Source organism: Peromyscus maniculatus, chromosome 10, assembly GCF_049852395.1.
Source record: "Peromyscus maniculatus bairdii isolate BWxNUB_F1_BW_parent chromosome 10, HU_Pman_BW_mat_3.1, whole genome shotgun sequence".
Taxonomy (NCBI): domain Eukaryota; kingdom Metazoa; phylum Chordata; class Mammalia; order Rodentia; family Cricetidae; genus Peromyscus; species Peromyscus maniculatus.
In genome coordinates, this window is record NC_134861.1 from 14981538 (window position 1) to 15000915 (window position 19378).

At 46.3% G+C, this 19378-nt stretch overlaps 1 protein-coding gene and 1 long non-coding RNA gene across 15 annotated transcripts in view; one reads left to right on the plus strand and one right to left on the minus strand.

The window, feature by feature from the left end:
- Positions 1-4191, minus strand: part of Grb10 (growth factor receptor bound protein 10) — a 105009-nt gene extending 100818 nt beyond the window's left edge. The window contains exon 1 of one of the 3 annotated variants that reach the window (XM_076546010.1): positions 3965-4191. The gene's annotated coding sequence lies outside the window, so the exon portion shown is untranslated. The remainder of the gene's footprint in view (positions 1-3964) is intronic. The other 2 variants (XM_076546013.1, XM_076546007.1) reach the window with 2 other exon arrangements.
- A 169-nt stretch (positions 4192-4360) lies between these two features.
- The window catches only part of LOC107400706 (uncharacterized), a 35626-nt gene continuing 20608 nt past the window's right edge, over positions 4361-19378 (plus strand). For 3 of the 12 annotated variants that reach the window (XR_013042785.1, XR_013042788.1, XR_013042787.1), the window contains exons 1-7: positions 4367-4527; positions 6924-7040; positions 9381-9511; positions 10082-10230; positions 11692-11821; positions 12130-12310; positions 13579-13704. This is a non-coding gene — a long non-coding RNA (uncharacterized LOC107400706). Of the gene's footprint in view, positions 4528-6923; positions 7041-9380; positions 9512-10081; positions 10231-11177; positions 11230-11691; positions 11822-12129; positions 12311-13578; positions 13705-19378 lie in introns of all 12 variants that reach the window. The other 9 variants (XR_013042782.1, XR_013042783.1, XR_013042784.1 and 6 more) reach the window with 8 other exon arrangements.

Sequence of the window (19378 nt, forward strand, 5' to 3'; positions counted from 1 at the left end):
GCGATTCCACAAACTTCCATTCTACAAATGGTGTTAACTTGTTCAGACTCACAAAGGTAGCAAATTGTAGCCCCAGGAGACACAAAGGAATTGCCAGTCAAGCAAATCATAAAGGGCTACAGTGAGAAAGGCAAATTCCTCTCAGTACATATTCCTATTGCCCCCGTAGATGTGACCAACAAGAAGTCCTATTTTGCAGAGCTCAGATCAAATAACAAGCACCTCTAATTTAGGATCTGAACAATCAAGGAAAAGTCTTTCCAACATCTACTGAGAAGTAAATGGCTAAAAATACAGAATATTCTAGCACAGGGGAGGGGGGAAAAAAAGGAAACCTCCTTAATTGTCCACCTCCAGAGCAGAAAACAGAGGCACCCGTTTGTAGCTCTGAGAGATGCTTTCTGATAACTCTAGAAAATGGTTTTTGTGGTTGATATCTCAAAGGGCAATCATGCCATTTTCAGTCCAGTTTTATAAATGAGCTATCAATCTGCCTTTTCATTAGTGCACAAACCCTGAAGAATACACCCCAAATCCCAAAGCACCTCTTTGCCAAGCCCTACCAGGTAACTTGACTGCCTCAATTTCCCCTCATAATCTCCCATCTTTCTGAAGTGGATTTTACAAAAAAAAAATAATGACTACAATATCAAACTTTGTGGGATGCAGCCAAAACAGTGCTTACAGGGAAACGCCTAGCTTTAAGTTTTTGTATTAAAAAAATGAGGTCTAAAATCTGTGCTCTAGGATTTTATATAGCAAAAACTTTTTTAAAAAATGAAGAATTTCTACAGCTTTAGGAAGAAACTGAAGGCACAACAGATGTCTTTGTTGAAGCGGAGTTCAGTTTCTGAACACTGTAACGTCTGTGACTTCGATGGAACATCGAAATCCAAAAGCCAAAAAAAGAGGAGAAAAATAAACTTCTCCAAGCAAATGAAAAATAAAACTATGGGTAAACCACCCCCATCAAAAAAAAAAGAAGAAAAAAGAAAAAAAAAGAAAAAGAAAAAAAAAAGACCCCCCCCCAAAAAAAAATCAAGAGCAGTTTCACTAACGGAAAAGATTTGTTTAAATTTGAACATGTGACCAACTACCTAAATGAAAAGCAAGTCAGATTTTTCTCCTCCCAAACAGCTCCATATTGCTGTAGGTTTTTGTGAGGGGAATTTCTGCAGGGAGGAGGATTTGGCGCTCGAGTTAAAGCCAAGGCCTCATGATGGCTCTCCACTGAGCTGCTTCGCCTGCCTGTCCTCCATGTTGTTTTAACGGACTGAGAAACAGACACTGGATTATGTACAAGCTTCCCTCCCATGAAGGAGCCAGGACTGAAATCTCCGGCAGTTAGGGCTAGGTCTTCATAGATGGACAATCTCACCCCGCGTGCTCATAGTTGAGAAAACACACTACTATCCTGTAGTTTCTCACAATTACATGCTGAACAAATTTTAAGCAAATAGGTTCTCTAAATTATGCCATATATAAAATATTAGTTTTTTAAGAAAGATATACCAACCAAGAATTTGTAGAGCTCGAAAATGAGCTAAAGGCACATGGCGTCTTGGTTCAAGCAAAGTTTGCCTTCCAAACACTGCCAAGTCTGACCCAGCGGGTTCAGCAATGTCCCAAGTTTTGAGCTGGATCTTTGGTTCTGACTTTGTTCTTGTTGCCTAGTGGGGGCCAACTGGACAGGGACAGCTGCTCTGGCTTCCAACCATAGCAGTAACCGCCATACAAAGTCCTAGACAATTAGCCACCAAAAATCTGCCCTGCTTTCTGGTTTCCTGGTCCACCAGCAAAATCCACTTTGACCAACCCAATACAGCCTCAAAAGCAATACAGGCCATAAGCAATGTGCAATAAGTGAGTTAGGTGGTACACAACTTTTTTTTTTTTTAAAAATTTTTTTAATTATAATGAACAATTACCATATCAAACTCATCATTTCATGAACATTGAAGTTTCTTCTCAAAATAAATGAGTATGCAAGTGTAAAAAATAAAGAGTGATAATTGCTTGGTCTACGTGGCATTAATCTTGGAAGGCTTGAAACAACTGGACTAAGAAACTAGGCCCCAGCCTCCATTTGCTGAGCTGTGTGGCGGGCGGGCGCGCGGGCGCGCGGACAGGCGCGCGTGCGTGCGTCCCTCCTCCACACCATTTTTTCCAGAGTGGACGTGCTTTTGCAGACGTGTAAAGCTCAGGAGGTCTCCCAGAGCTTTGTCCTTTGTTAGCTGGCATGGCCTCAGGCATACCAGTTAACCTCCTGAGCCTTGGTTTCCAGACCTGTAAAATGGGGACCGTGGGGGCTACGAGGTGGATAAAAAGCAACAGGGCTTTTCAAAGTGCCTTGTAAACTGCGAAATGCTACCTAAGTATCAGTGGCTACACTTCTCAGTTACTGCAATGCCTGCTGGGCTGTAACTCTGTCTGTCCTCAAATTCCCTCTTTGTAATGTGGGGACTAGCCTGGGCAGCACGTTTTCAAAAGTTCCTAGGAAACCTCAAAAAAAGTATGTTCAGTAATCCTAAAGTTTTGATTTTTTTTTAAACACAAAAAATTTGGTAGGAAAGAGTCATTCCTGGGAGCACATTTGATAGAAGCGCTCCTGGTGGGAGAGGGAAAAAAAAAAAAAACCCTCAAGACTCTTTATCCATCGCCTTACACAATTCCCTCTGCTGCAGAAATCCAGAACTTGAGGTCCACTTCTGTGAAAAAAAAAAAAAAAGAACCTCACTAAAGTGTAGTCCTAGTCTGTGCCACTGGGGAGCTAGCGACTGGAGTTCTGGTAAGGCAGAGCGGAACATTAAACTGAGCACCATTTCTAAAACTCAGGGGCTCCAAATGGCTGAATCAGCATTTTCTGAAACAAAGTCTTTTGGGCCTGGCCTTTTAAACGGCCGCAAAGAGAAAGTTGTGCAATAACACATATTTACTCACGAATGCTACTTGTTTGGGACTTTTTCTTTGCATCTCTTGAATGAAACAGTTACAAGAAAAGAGTTTTTCAAAAACATCCCAAAGAAAGAGGGCCTTGTAAAAATCACCTGTGGCTCTCCAGTTTCGGTCAAAGAACACGAAAAAGAAGTTCGCGGGGGTTCTTCCAATTTCCAGAAAAGACAAATACAACTTAAAAAGTAAAGAATACCCTAATTTCCATAACGCACATGCTGCAGGCCGTCGCCAGGCAGGCGTTTGGAGAGGCAATCAGCAAAGGCGGAGAGTTGCATCAGAAATTTCCTTCTGCAAACGGTACCGCTCTTATCACGTTTCCACCGCTGGCGGGCTGCTAGTTCGCGAGCCCTCAAACTTGGTCTTAGGCCCCAGCGACGGGTAGCGGGGCCACTAACAGAACCAAAGAAAGAAAGGGGGGGGGGGGGAAGATCCTCGGTCCGCCGCGCGGCCGCGCTCGCTTGGGACTTGGGAGTGTCTGGCACCGCTGCCCGGCCCGCCTGGCGCGCGCGGCGAGGCCCGAGGCGCAGCAGGAGCACCCGCAGCTCCAGCGGCGCCTGGGCGCCCACCCTCCAGGGCGGTGGCCCCCAGGAGCGGGCGGCCCTCGAAGCGCGGCCTTGACCGCAGCCCCCGCCCCAGCCCCCCGAGTCGCCGCCGTCTGACAAGACGGTCCAAGAATGCGCTACCGGGGCCCCGCACCTCCCCCTAGGGTCTGGAGCGCAGGGGAGCGCCCCGTGGGGCGCCCCAACCATGCACCCGCCGTCCCGTCCCGTCCCGCCATCCCACGCCGCCTCGCCGCGGGCCTGGGGCGCCGCAGCCCCCAGCCCCGAGGCGACGCCCTTCCGCCCGCCCGCCCCGGCCGCCCGCGCCTCGCGGGGCCCCCCGCGTCCCGGCCGCGGCCGGCCAGAGCGCAGACAATGACGGCGCGCGCGGGGACCCGCCCGGCCGCCGCCGGGCCCCGCGAGGCGCGGACCACAAAGTAACTTGCGGCCGCTCCCCGCCCAACTCCTACCTGCTGAGTTGAGCCTCGTTGCCTCCGCGTGGCCGCCGGCCACACTCAGCACGATCCTCTACAGGTACCCGAGGGCAAAGACGGACACTGGACGGTCCCGGTCGCTGTGCGCGTGAGGGTGCGAGGAAACTTCGTGCTCCCGTGGGTGTCGGAACGCGAATCCCGCCCGCCACTAGACGCAGCTCCCTTCCCTTCCTGCCGCCTACCGGCCTCCCCACCCCCTCGATGGGCTTTAAACTCTTCGGGCCCCGCCCGCCCTCCCCGCCTCCGCCGCCGCCTCCGCCTCCGCCTCCTCCCCCGGCCGCTTTTCCTGCTCCTCCTCCCGCCGCCGCCCGGACCGCTCGGCGGCCGCCAGCGCGGGAGGAGCCGCGGCCTGGGCGCAGGGCGTGGCGCGGGGGGCGCGGGCCCAGCGACCGCGAGGCTGGCGTGGCACGATGCTCCCGCCCTGGCCAGCGCGCGCCCACCATGCTCCCGGGCCGCGGGACCCCCCGGCGCCACGCCACCGCCCCGGTGCGCGGCCGCGCCGGCGGAAGACCAACCGGACCTGTCCCGAAGGGCCATTCGTAAGCGAATTGTTCGAAACTCAGAAAGTACTCCCCAACCGCACAGTTCCAATTCTTCCTGGGCTGCGGCCGCCCGACACCGTCGTGGGCAGTCCCGGTCCCGGACAAGGAAACTCGGGCTTGCTCACGGCGGGTCGGGTCCGAGCCTCACCTTTCTCAGCCTCAGTTTCGCCAGCTGCGTGTGAGTAGTCGAAGGAGGGAAGCCTGAGAGGCCCTTCATTGTTTTCTTGAGGCCGCCGAGCCAGCCTCGTGTCCTTTACCTCTAAAGTGGGGGCCCGCCTGAAAGTAATGCCTAGACGGCCATACCCGGTTTCTAAAGTGACCGCTGAAAAGGCATCGGGGTTAATGTGAATCAGCCCCTTCGAAATAATTCTTAATGTGTGTGTTATGTCGCTTTTTTAGTACAGATAGGGTACCAATAATTACACCTTTTTCTTGGGTCTTGGCGTTGTAAAAGCAGCTCCAACCGTAAATCACCGTCGTTGAGAAGACACGTGGTGTGAAACATTCATGAGTTCTCCTACTTCTCTCCCTCACTCCGGCCTCTGAGGTTGTTCCTGAAACAACTGTAGAGAATAAAGAGACTAAATCTCTAAGAAGTAACTTCCAGAAAGAAAGTCGAGGCGTTGGGAGTGAGCACGGGGCAAGGATTTGAAAGTTGTGTGCATTGTCCCAAGCTCTTTTTGAGCACCGTGTTGGGTGTTTGTACCTCCGGCTTCTAACAGTGGTTTTTCCGACCTCAGACTGATGTAATCAATGAAAAGTTTTTCCTTTCCTATAACTGAACACTCAGTCTTGTTTCTGGCCCTTGGTCCAAACTCAAAAACCCACAACATCCAGAGAAAACGATGTGAATAAATCTTAGATTCCTGGGGAAAGGAACACAAGAACTCTTTTGTAGACAAAGGATTCAAAAGCAAACCGAAGCAGAGGAAACCGGGCTAACTTCTCCCGAGTTGATTTGCCTCAAACTTTGCAGTTTTCCTGCAGGCTCTCATAAGTGATCCATACTGCACCAGACACAAAGCCTGCGGTCATAGAACTTTTACAGATGTTTGAAAGTTTCTACATGCTTTCGCAATACTTTTTTTTTTCCTGAATCGATTTGTTGGAAAGTTCCAAACACCATGAACCCTTCAGCCCTCTGTACATTGATGTAGCCTTCCCAAGAATCGAGATTTTTGTCTTATATAACCACCATACTTTTCTGAAATTCAGAGATTTATATTGATAAGAAACATGTAGCTAATCTAGGCTCATATTCTAGTTTTGTCCGTTTTTCTGGTAACTTAGAGCATTCTTTTTTCCTTACAAGACCAGTGCAGTGATCTAGGCAAAAAGTTGAATTTCTTTGTCCCTAAACATGTGTGTTTTCAGGCATCACCACTCACTAGAATGGTATGTCGATAAATATCAAGCATTTTCTTGTTGGTGTCGGAGCCTGGACAGGCCCTCATTCCCACATTTCCTGGCTCCCCGTAGACCTCAGCAGGCAGGACACACAAAGCACCTTTCTGAACCACGGTTATGGCCTTACTGTGCTCCTGGGGCTAGAGTTAACCCCCCCGTGGGGGAAGTCCTGGCCAATTCTGTAGGCAGACTACGTTAGTACCTTCTCCTCTCCAGACTCCTAATATCCCCTGCCCACATTTTCCCTCACAGAATGATGGCAGACGCACATGTTGTGAGGCTATGCAGTCTCCAAATGAGACTGGAGAACCCAGCCTCCTGGGGCAAGACAGGGTGGCTTTGTGGCTCACAAACTAGACTTGGGTGTCGAGGCAGGAAACAGGATTCCCTGGTAGTGAGGAATTCTGTTATCCAAACATGAGCTTCAGGAGGCTCATTCAGCTGAAAGTAGAGAATCTGATAGACTCTAATTTTAAATTAGTAATGAATTGATTAACATCTGTCTCCCTTGCTGATTGTAGGAATAGTGTCAGTGGTAACTATGTACCTTTTTGCTAGTGTTCTGCCAGCACGGGGTGTGTGTGTGTGTGTGGGGGGGTGCCCTGGCCCAAAGAGGGCACTAAGTGGAACAAGTCATTGGGAAAATAAGAGGCAAATGAATGTCTCCATAGTGTAAATGAATGGAGTAACGGAGTGATCTCTCAGCCCCAGGCATCGTCTCAAATGTTGCCAGTAGCTTTGGCAGAGGGAAAGTGTGGAGGGCAAATGGCATCCTGACAGATGCTAGTCATGCCGCTCGTCCCCACTGCACATGGTGCATTCTGGCATAGCTTAGAAGGCAGAGCTGGAAACCAGAGACCAGCCAGTCTGAGGACAGTCCAACAGAACACCCTGGTGGGTCAGCGAGAGATCTGCAGTCGGAAAGAAATCACAGTATGTTATGATTTGTATATGAAATGCCACTCACAGTCTTCTCCTTCTTGTAGGTGCCTGTACTGAGCATGGATCTTCAGCAGTGGTGCCCTTTCAGAAGGTGGTGGACACCCAGGAGGTAGAACCTGGATGGATTCACAAGTAGGTCTCTTGAAAGAGAATTTTTAAAGGTAATATCGGCTTCTCACTCCGTCCTTTTTTCACCCCCGCTTCTGACCACCATGATAGGAGCTTGTATGCCTTCCCTGCCATAATGGATAGAATCTTTTGAAGCCATGAACCCAAAACCAAAAAACCAAACTAGAACAACAGTTAAAAAAAAAAAAATCCTTCCATTGCTTTTCTAAAGTGCTTAAAAACCCAGGCTCACAAATTCTCACATAAAGGCTGCCCCAGAACCCAGGAAACTGTTTACAAGACTGGTTCCTACATCCATCCAGGTGGCACAGCAGTAACCTTTCATGGGTTGGTCCTTTTTCAGGATCCTCCTGTGGAGTGCTGAGGTTACAGACATGAATCTCAAGGCACAGCCTGATCTGCATTTTTAGCCTACCATGTATACTTGCACATGAGTAGTCCAAACATGTCAGCTCTCTGAAGCATTTAAGCCAGAGTTAAAGCTTTCCCCAGAGTCTACAGAAGAGTGATCTGGTGGCATTCCGAGTTTTTCTGGCTGTGGCAGTGACCCCATAGAGTCCTAGAATCTCAAACTTGGAAGGTGAGGTAAAGAGGAAACCGAAAAGGTCTTTTGGGTCCAGGGAGAAGCATGTATCCCAGAACTGTGCCGAGAGAAATCTTAGCTTCTTGGAGGAGGAGGACTCAACAGTTACATTTGGTCGGAGAATGTGGGAGTTGCAGCTGGAGGGTGGGAGGGTGAGGCTGAGTCAGGAGAACTGAGGCTGGAGGGGTCAGGAATACCTTACTCATCAGGTTCAGGCATTTGCCTTTAACCCAAGGACACTAGAAGATAATGTGTGTTATGGACTTTGCCCAGCAATCCTGGCTTTCTTGATCTCCGGCAGATCAGGATAACACCTGGACCAAGGGGTCCATTTCTTAGGCAGCTTAGCCAGCGGGCAGAGTGATGAGCTAAACAATCAGGTGCTCCTCCTGGGATTATGAATTAGAAACATTGATAGGGGTCAGGACAAAGGACACCGAGTGAGGACCACAGAATGGGGCTTGGTAGACCCAAATAGAGCCTGTAATTCCCGTCTTCTAGGCTTGGGATAGTATGATGTTCTTTGGACTGCCTCTATAATTTTGTTTTTTAATATCTTAATATAAGCTTTCCTTTTTTTGAATAGCTAGAATAAGAAGGACTTTTCAAAGCAAAATGGCCTCACTAAAAAAAATATTTCTTGGGAGTTTCACCTATTGAAACAGTTTGCTAACAGGAAAATTTACTCTTTGTAAAGAAAAAAAAAAAGTACGTGTTGTTGAGTTTAGAATGGTACACAGTTGTGTAACCAGTAAAGATACTGGGCAGTATTGACCCCGAAAGGTTGCTTCATATCCGACCCTTGCAGTCAACCCCCACCTTACCCCACCCCCTGGGCCCCACATCAGTCAACCACCCACCTGCTTTCTGACCTTGTGGTTGTGCTGTTGGAATGTATGGAACAGCACGGAAGGTAACAGTGTACCTCACCTGTGTCGTTTCCCAGATTTCTACCTCGTTCCTTGTCAGTGCGGATTAGGCTTCCACGGTCTGGGTGTACGTCCATTTGGTCACTCCTTTGTTGGTGAGGAGAAATTTGGGTCAGCCTCAGTTTTAGGCAGTTATGGATAAAATGGCTAGACTTCCTTGTGAGACGCTCTTTGTGGAAACAGGAGTTTCCACAAAAGTTTCATAAACTTTCATAAAGTTTCCCTTGGGTAAACGGCTAGGTAAAGCAGAGAGAGGTCTTGTGGTATGCTTTATCAGAAACTGCCAAATTATGTTCAGAGTAATCACACCGTTTGCATTTGCACCAAAAGTCCTGACCATCCCAGTTACTCCAGACGAGCCCGGCAGTGTCCTCAGTTGTAGTCATCCATATTAGTGTGCAGTGGTGTATCTTTCCTGATTTTAATTTGCATTTTCCTCATAGTTAATAAGTTAAGCACTTTCTCCTGTGCTTACTTGCTGTCTGTCTATTATTTTGTGAAGCTTCTGTTCAAATCACGTTTCTTTTGGGTTGTTTTCATATTACTAAGTTTTAAAGTTTCTTTAATATGGGTGCATGCTTTGCTTATTCTCTCTCTCTCTCCGGACTCCCCCACCATTTCAAGCATCAAAGAGAAGTTTTTGGAAGATAAGCCATCAGTTTATTGCTCATGACTTGTTTTTTGAGTCCTGTTTAAGAAATTCTGGCTTCACCTGATACCAAAACCGGTATTCTTCTATGTTTCTTTTTTGAAGTTCTATAGTTTCAGCTCTTACATTTACATGATTATCCGATTTGACTTTACTTTTTGATGATTGTCTTGAAGGAGTTAGATGATGCCAGGTTTTTTTTTTTTTTTAGAAAACTCCATCGACTTCTCTACAGATCAAGAAGAATAGCTGAGACACCGATCAGTAAGGACAACGGTGCACTATGAAAGTGATAGACAGCATTCTCACATGGCAACAGTGGTCTGGAGCGTGGTGGCTGAGGTAAGTTCACTCACACATCAAGTCACAGAGGAGCATGTATATAGACACCAAGCTGCTTTAAGGAAGAGCTTGGAACCTTTCAGCTGGAGGTCAGTGGCCCTGCCACAGGGGCCAGGCAGCAGGACCTAGGCTCAGTCAGCTGGGACCCAGGCTGTGTGTCTTTGGGGCAAGGTTCTAAGGATGCCACTGAGGGATCCCATCGAGTTCTATGTTTTTTGAGGTTGATTTTTCCATGTAAAAATGGAGATCACAGATATGTGTCCTTTTGAGTCTTCACAGCATGGTAGATGTCACAGAGACCACGGGGCAGCCAGTGCAAGACTGGATGCAGATGGGAAAGAGTACAAGGAGAGTTCACGGGCCAGGCCACTGTAGGAGGATCTCACTCTGGAACAATGGTCGAGTCTGGGGTAGGGCTGGTGCCCCATGAGACATCTCCAGCCAAGCTGGAAAACTGAGCATCCGTTTGTACAATTTGGACCACAAGGCTTCCCAGTCCAAATCCCAGGCACTTCCAGTTTTGCCTGATCAACTTCAGGGTGCTGACTTCACCTTAATACTTGTCCCTAGGAATACAGACATGGCTCCAGAAAATCAGTTACTCTAGTGACTGTGTCCAAGGGACATTTCTCCTCTGCTCATGCTGGAAGCTTCTAGGAAATTTCATCTTACATCTTGTCTGGAACAAGGTCCTAGCCTATATCCCTGCATGTAGGAAGGTAAGTTGAGAGCATATGGCATTTTACACTTTGATACAGCAGGAAAGAAGGTTCAGAGACAAGCAGAAGGATCCAAACAAACATGTATGGCTCTTATAGCCATAAAAATCCAGGGCCCCATCTTCATTAAAGGTAATGTTCTAATGAAATTATACATGGGGTTAGAATGTGAAGGCTAGCATGCAATTATAAACTCTGCTTAGATGTGCCTCTAAAATGTGAGGTCCTTTTTAGCCTCAAAAGAAAAACCCAGCCCCTTATTTCAATTACAAGTTAATTAACCACTAATGTCATACAAACTTTGCTGAATGAAATATATTTCCATCCAGTGCATTTCATGGTTTTAATAACATAAGTTTCAGGGCTAATAGAAGGACCCAAAATAAGGGTAAAATTACTTAAGTGGTAAAAATTATGCAGAGCTACAAGGGATATAATATCAGCATACCTTCCACAGTGTGCAAGGCAGTGAGGGAGAGTATGTTTTTAAAGTGAGACCTTACAATCAGTGTCAAAATTCTTAACACTGGAAACTCCTTCTGTTAGACAGTGTAGACTCATGAAGAGGGTTCACATATCTGCAAAATAGAGAAGCTAGCCCTCGGGAATGTGCTTGATAAAAGGTAGCATAGTTGGACTAGACGCATGAGCTGTCCTCTCAGGTGGAGAGCAGTGCTCTGAGGGTCTGTATCCTTTGGGGACCTTGTGCCCTCTATTGGCCAAGGAACACGTCAGTTCCACAGCAAGTTATGCTTTACGGTCATGGGTATGTTCTTTCTCCTTCATTCATGTGTAGATGTAATCCAGGGTCCTTAGGATTGACAGCCTATCTGAATCAAAGATGCATTGAGTGTATATGGGAGATTTTTGTGGGAAAGTTGTGTTTTCTCATCTTCTACTTTTTTTTAAATTTCATCGTCTCCTTTTTCCTCTTCTTTATTTCCCAGACAAGCATCTTTTAAGCATCTGCCTCATCATACACATGGACATATGTTTCATGTATGTACACACTGATTCTATGTGCATGTCTCAGTTAATACTTACAGTACACTGTGAGGTAAATGCTACAGTTTTAGCTCTGAGAAATGAGATGTCTCAAGACCACTTAACTCCAAGCTTCTGTGACCCATTCAACGATCTCTGCACCTACCCGTCTTTTTTCCTCTACTCAGAGCTGCCCCTCTTGTCATTTCCTTGCTATTTTATTATTTTTATTGTATAATCAGTTCTTTCAACACATAACCTCACGAGGTATCGTTTGTGCCTAATTCTATGATTAGATTTTAGTATAGTTAATAACTTTTCTCTTTAGGAAAGATGTTCTTGTTTACTTTCGGGTGATACAGTGTGTCCTAGATCCAAGGTAGGAAAAAGGGACAGTCATGGAAAGAAGATATTAAGTCTATTATTGAGCAGAGCTTTAACTTGTCTCTCCCTCTCTCTTGATTTTTTTGCTTTTAGAGAACTTGAGGGTTTGACTATGAACGCCGTGTTGGGAATTGTCAGAGCTCAGAGATACCCACAGGTTGGGGACAGTACCTTGTTAGGAAGCTTGAAGAGCCATCCAAAATACTATGGAAGGAAGAGGGCAGTGAGTATGCAACTAAACAGTGCATTCAAAAGGTCCAAAGGAGGGAAGTGTCCTACAGATGGGCCTTGAGACGCCGGGTGTCATTCAAAACTATAACATAGGTCAAGTGGATGGAGGCAGATAGAAGGGGAGCAATTTCTGGACTGACATTTAGATCATGGATTCAAGCCCTAGACAAAAAGGAGACATGGAGGGCCCTTATCTAGCTGGAGGACATGGGGCTAGGAGATCAGTATTCATTTACAGAAAAGATAGGTACCAATCACTGAGATGTGACTGACATCCAGAACACAAATGGTCTCCTTCAGTTTACCCTTAGATCAAGCTGAATCCCCACATCATAGAGGTCCTTGATGGAGGTGAGAGATGGCCAAGTGGGAAGAAAGTAGAACCAAAAAGAATGCCTTCAATGGCCTTGGAGTTGACAGCTTCAGTTGCCAAGCATGGATGAGATGCTGACTTCGAGGAGCAAGCTTCTTGGATAGACAGGTAGGATGCAGGTATTTACACTGCTCTCAAGACCTCAGGGGTGTTGCAGCCAGATTCTGGGTAGGCGACTGTGATGTCCAGAACAAAGGTGCCCCTGGAGTCCTCTCACAGGGAGAACTGCATGGACCCTCTGGACCACTAAGGGACCCCAAGCATTTGAGTAGTCTGGAGTTCAAGGAGACTGTGGGGCTTTGTAGAGCATTAAGCACAGACAGCAATTATCAGGTGCTTTCTCTTAAGAACTACCATCTCTGTGTGTCCATAAACTGCTTGGAGTCGTTGGGACCTTCTGCAACAGGGCCATCACTCTTGAAGGAAACCCATCTGGGCACCATGGAGATGATCCTGTTGGGGCTCCATGATTTGTCCTGGCACAGGGAGGCCTTGTGCTTTGGTGTGAGACAGAAATAGGTCCAAAATCAGAGTTTGCTTCATAGGAATTGAGCTTAAACAAAGTCTACAGACTCACAGATGGAATCTTGTCAGGACAATTCTTACCTAATGGGATTGTTTTGAAGGGTTTATACATTGTATGTGGTTGTGGCCCTAATTATTCAATAATATAATATAGTGGATCAGTAATTCAGACAGAGCGGCAAGCGTGGCTACTGGCCTCTTACTTAGTTATTTTTCTCTTTGGTTTGACAACATTTCTGACATAGCAGCTTAATGAAGAAGGGATTTGTTTTGTCTTGTGGTGTCAGGAGGACATTGTGCTTCATTGGGGAGAATGTATGGTAGAGCGACTCCGGGTGTGGGTAAATGTAGCTGTTGCTTTTTCCCATCATGGCAGATCAGAATGCAGCGAATGAGAACAGAAGCAGCATGGGAGAAACTCTCCACGACCCATCTCCATTAACTAGACCTCACTATCTTCCCAAACAGCCCTACTGACTGGGAATCACGAGTTTCAAACGGTACCACACCCCACGGTGTGAGTCCATTAATGGAAGGGGAAATCCGAGGCTGGGTAATTTTATAGAGAGAAGTTTATAAGCTCACAGTTCTGTAGGATGATGGGCATAGTGTGGCATCAGCTCAGCCTAGGGAGGACCTCAAGCAACAGTGTCAGAATAAAACTTTGAGTGAATGTAAGGGGGAGAGCTCTGGCCTGGGGAAATAGCAATTCCACCTTCTCTTTCAGGCAGTATCTCAGGCTTCATGGAGTGTGGGTCTGTGTGATTCTCAGTGTGCCTACCTACCCTCCATCAGTAAATGGTGGGGACTAGTATGATCTGTTCTCACAAAAGTCATGTTGAAACTTACAGATGGAAGAAAAGCCAGCAGACCATCAGTATCCCCATCTCCACCACCTGGACTGCCATGATATGAGCTTCTCTGCTCTGCCATACTGCCCACCACGAGGGACCGAACCTACTGAAGCCATGAATGAGGTAAGTCTTTTCTCACTTAAATTGTTTCTGTTAGGCATTTCTCAGCTCAATGAACAAAATGAGTAATATAAATGGGGGCAGATTAGTTTAAGAAGAGTGGGCTACCAAAAAAAAAAAAAAAGCGAGCTTCTCTCCTCCTCAGGCTCTCTCACTTCCTCTCTCTCATGTGATCTCTTTCCCTCTCACCCTTTCTCTCCTCACTGTCAGATACCATCTGATGTGTGTTGCAACCAGGGGCCCTCACCAAACATTGCCCCATGCTGTTTGGACATTCTAGTCATCAGAATCGGGGGTCAGGGTCTCTCTTCTTCACACATTACCCAGGATAAGATGTTTTGTTAGGGCAATGACAAATTCCAGGACCATTATTGTTTGCGATCACCTTTCCAGGAAGGGAGCTTGACCTTTGAGGCTCTTGGTTGCTTTCTTGCTGGGGAATAGGAGACTCAGCAACAGCCTAGCTCGTCAGATGACAATGTCCAAAGAATGCATACCTGGATCCCCTGCCTGGAGCGGGACACCCTGTCCCCATCCCCACCCTGTTCCATTGGCGGTTGCTTTGAAGGGCCAAGTGGGTGGCCTGCAAGGTGAGCTTTGAGCTGGGCTGCTTGATCCCCTCTTTATCTCAGAAGCATTCTCCACACCCATCCTGGGGGCGAACAGCCAGCCCTGCTGACATACATTAAAGTTCAGCAGCAAGCGGGTAAACTCCGTGGTGGCTTTGTTCCAAAGAAAGAAAGTAGAAGGCAGCGCCGTGTGGCTCAGAGCATCTCCTTTTATAACCATCAGTGGAAAGATAAATTTCCCTCATAGTCACAAGTTGACAGGAAGAGTTAAAAAATACTTGAAATGTCAACTATTTATATAACCTTTGGCCTTTTCCCAATACTGCGATGTGCATGCTTCCATCTCAACACAAGAGGAGTGAGTTTCCTGTTTTGTTTTGGTTTCGGCTGCCTCCAGGCACCCCTTTCTATGAATTGGCACCCTTCGCATGCTTGTCTGTTGGGCATTTGGCCAGTTTCCAGTTTTTGGCTGGTATGAATAGCATTGCAATAAACACCCATGGGCAAGCTGTGTATTTTTTTCTCTTCTAAAAAACATATCCTCCCCACCCAAAACACTGATAGTTTATTTTCCTCCTTCTAGTAGAGTCAAGAAAGAATGATTCTCCCAAGTTACCTTGGAGTCTAACTTTGTGTCTAAGGCTTAGACATAAAGGGCTCATCCCAGAGCATCTGCCTGTGGCATAAGGCAGAGCGTGGTGTTCCTGGTGGGCCACATGCTGCCGCCGACTCTTGGCTTCTCCCCACCCCTTCTCCTGTTGGCTGGTCCTGCTCACATGTGTGAGATGTTCCTTCGATCTGTCATCCCCGAGGACATGTCTCCTTCCATGCTGACCACTCAATTTCCCCACAGTTTCAATGTCCATTTTTAGCCGGCTCTGTGTTTACATGCCAGAGTTAATCTTCGTAAACAAGGCTATCTCTTTAGGCTAACCCAGATTTCACACAAGGTTAGGTTGTAAGATAGAGCCTCTGATGAGACAGTGGGGCTGTATCCTGAATGGAAGTGAATTTAGTTTACTCTTAGTCCCTAATGGAATCTCATAAACCACTCTCAAATCCTAGTGACTATTATGGTTTAAATATGAAATGCCCTTTACGGGTTCATGTCTTGACTGTCTGTAGCTTGTAGTACTATGTTTCAGGCTTTGGGTCTTGAGAACCTCTGGCAGTAGGCAGCTAGGGATGTGCTTTTGAAGATTATACCTGCCCCTGGTTCTGGTCTCATGAGCTCTGTTGTGCTTCTTCCTAAGTCCATTATGGTATGAAGAGACTCTTCTACATCTGCCCTCCCTCCACCATGAACTCTACTCTGTCTTACCTGTCTTGATGGGCTGTGTCCTCTAAGACCATGATTCAAAATAAATCCTTCCTATCTTAAGTCGTTTCTTTCCAGGATTATGGTCATAGCTACTCAAATGTAATTAACACAGTGACTTAGAGCCAGCGCCCTGCTCTTGGCAAGTCCTAATGGATCAGTGATTGTTATCAGCCTCACCTGGGTTCCTCCATGCTGTGGACAAAGAGCAGAGTGGGCCAGGGATGGCTGGAGATGGCTGCTTTTGCACGGAACACTGCATGAACATTGAAAATCGACCACAAACTCTGTAATTCCACATTAGCGTTTTCTCATGTCGTGTCCTAGTCACTATACAGATGAAAGTGACACAGATCTTGCCCAGCTCCTTCAACCCATGTATCACAGATGTGACAGTAGGTCAGCCTGGAAGCAAGATATTGTGTAGGGGAAGCGGTTAGTGTGAAAGGCATTCGCTTGGGAGACCTGTGAGAGGGAAGGGAGGAAGGCAGATTGATGGTAGAGAAGTAGAAGGGTAAGGAAGCCGAGAAGGGCACAGTTAATCCTACAGGTGGCTCTGGCCCTAACACCGCTCTTTTCTCTTTTCCATTGGCTGGACTTTGAACAACGTTGCTTCCGGTAGGGGCCTGGGCATAGGGTCGGTCTTGAAGTTCCAGTGAGTGCTGTCTGTCACCTACATGTGCGACAGCTGGGAGAACTAGCCATGCTAGGGTAACAAAAAAAGGTGGAGAGTGTACCAGGTTATCTGGCATTGCATGCTGGGACAAAATACTTGAACCTTGAACCCAGGTATTTTGTAAAGAATGAGTTGATCTTATAGCTTTGGATACTTAAAGTTCAGAATTAGGCAACCCCACATTTAGTCTCTGGTAAGAGCCTCCTTGGGTATGTCAAATGATAGCAAATGTCATCTTGGGGTGTGTGTGTGTGTGTGTGTGTGTGTGTGTGTGTGTGTGTGTGTGTGTGTGTGTATGTATGTATGTGTGTATGTGTGTAGGGGATTGATCACACAGTGAGACAGGAAGCCAGACAACAGGAGGAAGAGACCACTCTCATAAGAACTCACCTGTTCCATGAGCCTGTGAAGGATAAACAGCATTCATCCTTTCTAAGGACAATGCCACCGGTTACCCAATTACCTCCCACTTGGCCCTGCCCCTTAAGGATCCACCACCTCTTAAGATTTCCACAGTAGGAACCAGACTTCCAACATAAACCTTTGGGGGACACACTGGCACTGCATCCAAACCATAGCCCACTTTAAGCAGCTGTCACTCAGCCTGCACTCATATATGAACTTGAAGGCACTTACATAACCATTGGATGCTCAGCCAACACGCTCAGCAGTGTCCCCAGAAGAAGCATGCCGTTAGAAGGCATGCTGAGGGTTGTCTAATCCAATACTACTAACTGGTGAGAACTGAGCACCGGTTCTCTGTGGGACTCTCCCATTTTCTATGAATATTGAATTATTCTTCTAGAGCAAGCATTTGTCTGTAAATTTCATGCTGTTTCTCTATCTGCTGCAGTGTCTTTGATAGATGGCCTCACAGGCACCCCAACTTTAGGGCAGGCTGACCACTTCCACAATTCATAAAACCACTTCTCAGTCTAGGACTTCCTGTTATAGGTCATTCATGTCAGTGACATAAAGCCTCAGAGTTCATTCTTGAAATGGGAGTCCACACACAGGTATAACTGATGAGCCCCTCCCTGCCTCTCCCCAAGTCTCTTAAGCTTAGTAAACTCATATAACCTAATAAAATCCCACAGATTTGGTGGCTTGCATAAAGGGTATTTATTTTCTCACAACTAAGGCTAAAAATGTTAGTCAAGGTGCCAGGCAGTGCTGGTTCCTCCTGTGGCTTTTCCCCGTGGCTTGGAAATGACCATCTATTGAGAGCATCTCTACAGGGTCTTCCTTCCTTATAGGTCAGTGTCCTAATCTCCTCTTATGATGACACTAATCTTATTGGACAAGGTCTGACTACTGGCACCATCAGCTGTCTTCACCCGTTTTGGAGGACCTCTCCAAATTTGTCACATTATAATTAGAGCTTTGAGATGTGGAATTGAGTGATAGAATTTAGCCATGGACACCCCCCAGACCAGTGCTTCCATGCATATCCCCTTCCAGTGGTGGGCTTCAGATGTGGCCACCTTTTTCTTTTCCTTAGTACATGACTCCTTTTTTGGTGCTGTTGAGAATTTCAGACATGACTATCTCACTCTCAGCCCCTCCAATGCTCTCCATGCTCCCTTTCAAATTCATGACCTCTTCTTTTTTGAATGTATGTGTATGATATGTTTGTATGTGTATGTGCACGCACATGCATGTGTGTATAAATGGCACTTGGTTCATTTAATGTTGCCTATATATATATATATATATATATATAACTATATATAGTGTTGTGTTAGGGCTGATCATTTGGGATTGGGTATCCTCTCAGAGGGCTTGTCCCTGGAGAAGACTGGTTCTTCTCTTAGCAAACATTACTTGCCAGCAGCTCATTCATTTAGGGGTGGAGCCTCGTGAGGTTTCCCCCACCATCCATGATGACATGTTGACTGATAGGGTCTTGTGTGGCTATTGTTTAGGCAATCATGTTGTGGGTGCAACATTCCTATCATGTCTAGGACACTCTCCATAGTTGTCTTAGTCTTCTGGCTCTTAGCATCTTTCCTTCTCCTCTTTCATGTTATTCCCTGGGTTTTAGGTGTTGGAATGATGTTTTAGATGTCCCATTTGAAGCTGGACACCTTGGTCACTTATTCTCTGCATTTTAACTACTTGTAGATCTCTATAGGAGCCCCTTTATTCTGCAAAAAGAAGCTTCTCTGATGTGGGTCATAAAGATAGGTATTTAGAATGCAGTTGGGAATTATTATTATTTTTTTTGTTTTTTCGAGACAGGGTTTCTCTGTGTAGCTTTGCGCCTTTCCTGGGACTCACTTGTTTAAGAAAGTTAGGTTCTTCTCTAAGGCCCATAACATCATCACCAATAGGGAGAAGAACTGAATATTGTATTAGAGTTCTCTAGAGAAACAATTAGTATGTTGCATATATATTCATATGCATATACATATATATACATATATGTGTATATATGTGTGTGTATGAGAGTTTATTGGATTGGCTTATATGATAGATTAGAGATTGGGCCATCCAGCAGAGGCCATCTGCATTCTGGTGAGCTGGAGTACCTGGTTGCTTCTCAGTTCAAGAAGCTGCAAGCCTCAGAACAAGGGGAATCAATAATGTCCCTCTTGCTACCACAGAAACTCCTGGAAGATGTGCTTATGTAAGTCTCATGGAAAGGCTTCTTCAGAAGCTCGAGTCTGATGTTCATGAATAATGGCAGACACAGTAGACATACTTTCTCAAAATGAATGGAGCCTATGTAGACTTCTGTCTCTTTCTTCTTCCGCTTTGGCTCTATCCTAGCTCCCAGTCTGTTGGGTAGAGCCACCCACATTTAGGGAGGGTGTTTCTCCCTCTGTTCCACATGTCAGACATCCCTGAAATGTCCTCAGAAGCACACCAAGAAATGCCCTTTACTGATTTGATAGACATCTCTGAATTCAGCCAAGTTGACGATCAAGATTAACCACCACAAATACAAAGAAGAGACTGTGGAATAATGAGACTTAAAAAAAAAACTTTCCCCTTCATCAGAATAAATGCTTGTCATCCAATATCTTTAAAAATGGCCGTATTGATGAAAAGATCTTTTAATGGGCTCATTGGCAGCCGTATCAGATGGAGATCTATCACTACCATCCCCAA